The sequence below is a fragment of the Benincasa hispida genome, chromosome 9, assembly GCF_009727055.1.
Source record: "Benincasa hispida cultivar B227 chromosome 9, ASM972705v1, whole genome shotgun sequence".
Taxonomy (NCBI): domain Eukaryota; kingdom Viridiplantae; phylum Streptophyta; class Magnoliopsida; order Cucurbitales; family Cucurbitaceae; genus Benincasa; species Benincasa hispida.
Window position 1 is genome coordinate 46,532,617 of NC_052357.1, and position 4,241 is coordinate 46,536,857.

The window sequence follows — 4,241 nt, forward strand, 5'->3', positions numbered from 1 at the left end:
GATTGTGGCTCCTTATATGATTCTCCTCCAGGAAAGTAGTGCTTGTTAAAACAAATACCCTATTTTCCATTGGATCATAACCCCCCTCCCCCTCCTCGTGTAACTTTGGGGTAGCCTACAAAAAAGCATAACCTCGACCGTGGTTCTAACTTTCTTGGATAGCCTCAAGCCTCGTGTAACTTTGGGGTAGCCTACAAAGAAGCATAACCTCGACCGTGGTTCTAACTTCTTGGGATTAGCCTCAAGCACACGTGCAGGGCAACCCTTAATGCAGAAATGTCGTAAACTAGCTTTACGCCCATTCCACAACTCTAGGGGTTTTCTTGCAACACTCTTGGAGGGAACACAATTAAGTATGTACACCGCAGCCTCCACTGCGAAACCCCAAAATGAGTTTGGTAAGGAAGCGTAACTCATCCCGGAACGAATCATGTCTAACAAGGTCCTATTTCTCCTCTCCGCTACACCATTCTGCTGAGGTGTACCTGGCGCTGAGAGTTGGGAAATGATTCCATGTTCTATCAAATAGTCTTGGAATGCGGAGTCCAAAAACTCTCCACCTCGATCTAATCGAAGTGTTTTAATCTTTCTATCCAATGCGTTTTCAACTTCAGCCTTGAACTCTTTAAACTTTTCAAAGGATTCAGACTTTCGTTGCAAAAGATAAACATACCCGTACCTAGAGTAATCATCAGTAAAACTGATAAAATACTCATAGCCACTCCGAGCTCGCATATTCATAGGACCACAAAGGTCAGAATGTACTAACTCAAGAGGCTCTTTGGCTCTAAAACCTTTTCTAGTAAAAGGTCGTTTAGTCATTTTACCCTCAAGGCAAGATTCGCACACAGGTAAAGAATTTTCTTCTAACTCACTTAGAAGTCCATTCTTCACCAATCTCTCAATCCTATTGAGATTGATATGCCCTAAATGTAGATACTCAAGTTGGGCATTTTCTTTTGGAGAAATATGTAGACGTTTTGATTGAGTTACGACAATTCTAAACATTTCAATATTATGAAGGGAATTCATGGTTAATGGCCTTAGCACATATAAATTTGATTCCAGATATATAGATTCCTTCCATAATACTGAAATGTTCAGAACTGCCATAACTCAATCAAAATGTCGATGAATTTCTCCAAAAGAAAATGCCCAACTTTGGCATCTACGTTTAGGGCACATCAATCTCAATAGGATTGAAAGATTGGTGAAGAATGGACTTCTAAGTGAGTTAGAGGAAAATTCTTTGCCAGTGTGTGAATCTTGCCTTGAGGGTAAGATGACTAAACCCTTTTACTAGAAAAGGTTCTAGAGCCAAGGGGCCTCTTGAGTTAGTACATTCTGACCTTTGTGATCCTATGAATGTTCAAGCTCGAGGTGGCTATGAGTATTTTATCAGTTTTACTGATGATTACTCCAGGTACGGGTATGTTTATCTTTTGCAACGGAAGTCTGAATCCTTTGAAAAGTTCAAAGAGTTCAAGGCTAAAGTTGAAAACGCATTAGATAGAAGGATTAAAACACTTCGATCAGATCGAGGTGGAGAGTTTTTGGACTCCACATTCCAGGACTGTTTGATGAACATGGAATCGTTTCCCAACTCTCACTGCTGGGTACACCTCAACAGAATGGTGTAGCGGAGAGGAGAAATAGGACCTTGTTAGACATGGTTCGCTCGATGATGAGTTACACTTCCTTACCGGAATCGTTTTGGGGTTTCGCAGTGGAGACTGTGGTGAACATACTTAACTGTGTTCCCTTCAAGAGTGTTGCAAGAACACCTCTGAAGTTGTGGAACGAGCGTAAAGCTAGTTTACGTCATTTTTGCATTTGGGGTTGCCCTGCACATGTGCTTGAGACTAATTCCAAGAAGTTGGAACCACAGTCGAGGTTATGCCTTTTTGTAGGCTACCCAAAAGGTACACGAGGGGGTTATTTTTATGATCCAATGGAAAATAGGGTGTTTGTTTCAACAAACGCTACTTTCTTTGAGGAGGATCATAAAAGGGAGCACAGTCCACGGAGCAAAGTCGTGTTGCGTGAGCTTTCCAATGAAACTACTGGAACTTGATTTGTTGAAGAGCCTGCTACATCAACAAGAGTTGTTGATGGGAGTTCATCCAGTAGGTCGGTTCCACCTCAAAAGTTGAGGGAACCTCAACGTAGTGGGAGGTTGCGAACCCACCCGTTTGCTATCTGGGTTTCACGAAAATCCTTGCTATGGTAGCAGATGGCGACGTTGAGGATTCTTTGTCTTATAAGAAGGAAATGGAGGATGTTGACCGGGATGAATGGGTCAAGGCCATGGATCTCGAGATGGAGTCGATGTACTTCAACTCAGCATGGGATCTTGTAGATCCGCCTGATGGGGTTTGCCCTATAGGTTGTAAATGGACCTACCAGCGCAAACGGGGTGCTGATGGGAAGGTACAGACCTTCAAGGCTCGACTTGTGGCAAAGGGTTATACCCAGGTAGAGGGAGTCGACTATGAGGAGACTTTCTCGCCTGTTGCCATGTTAAAGTCGATCCGCATCCTTCTGTCCATTGCAGTTTATTATAATTATGAGATCTGGCAAATGGACGTCAAGACGGCCTTTCTAAATGGCAATCTTGAGGAGACCATTTATATGGTGCAGCCTGAGGGGTTCATAGCCCATGGTCAATAGCAAAAGGTTTGCAAACTGAATCGATCCATTTATGGAATGAAACAGGTATCTCGATCTTGGAACATACGATTTGATGCTGCGATTAAGTCGTATGGCATTGACCAAATCGTTGATGAACCTTATGTCTACAAGAAAATCATCAACGCTTCAGTAGTCTTCTTTGTGTTTTATGTAGACGATATCCTACTAATTGGGAATGATTTAAGTCTACTGACTGCAGTTAAGAACTGGCTAGCGACCCAATTCTAAATGAAAGATTTGGGAGAGGTTCAGTTTGTTCTAGGTATACAGATCTTTCAGGATCGCAAGAACAAAGTGCTAGCACTGTCTCAGGCATCGTACATTGACAAGATGTTGCTCAAGTACTTGATGCAGGACTCCAAGAGGGGCCTATTTCCTTCTGACGTGGAGTCACTTTGTCTAAGGAAATATGTCCTAAGACGCCTCAAGAAGTTGAGGAGATGAGACGGGTCCCATATGTGTCTTCCGTTGGTAGTTTAATGTACGCGATTCTCTGTACTCATCCAGACAACTACTATGTTGTGGGCATAGTCAGTAGATATCAGTCTAACCCAAGCCAGGGTCACTAGACCGCAGTGAAGAACATCCTCAAGTATCTTCAGAGAACGAGGGACTACATGCTCGTGTATGGTTCGAGGGATTTGATCCTTACAGGATACACAAATTCTAACTTTCAGAGTGATAAGGACTCTCGCAAGTCCACATCAAGGTCAGTCCTTACTCTTAACGAAGGAGTTGTAATGTGGCAAAGCACTAAGCAGTGGTGCATCACCGACTCCACTATGGAGGCGGAGTACGTAGCGGATTGCGAAACTACTAAGGAGGCCGTCTGGCTCAGGAAGTTCTTGACAGACATGGAAGTTGTTCCAGATATGTCTAGGCCAATTACCCTCTATTGTGATAATAGTGAGGCAGTGGTGAACTCCAAGGAGCCAAGGAGCCAATGTTGCTGACCCGTTTATGAAGGCTCTCACGGCTACAGTGTTTGAGGATCACCTTCGGAGCATAGGTCTACAGGATTGCCCGCGGCTAAACTAGGGCAAGCGTGAGATTTTATTGTTCTAGGCTTTTATGCCCTAGTTTATTGTTTTGTACTTTTTTTTGTACACCTCACTTCGCTTTAGGACAAGTGGGAGATTGTTGGGGTTGATGCCCTAAAGTCTCGTGTCCTGTAGTTTGTAAACAGTATATACGAACACCTGTAATTGTTAATATATGATATTTACTTCACATCTTCTTGTTTTGCTCGTTTATTTGATTTATTTGCTTTACTACAAACCAAGAAACATAAAATCCCTGGTTATCTGTATGTGACTCAAGAATGTATGTGGTGACATACAAGTGGATCATGTCTTGAGTGATAACCAAAATGGTCTGTAGTATATGGATATAGGAGGGAAAACATATCCTGGTAATGCTAGCGGAGCGACCGTTTGTGGAATTGTTACAAGTGTTGTGACTTTCACAGATGGTATGATCCTGATATTCGTGTTGGGGACATGCGAGCGGGGGCGTCCTAACAAAGAGTTTGTATAAGACCTGACCACGAA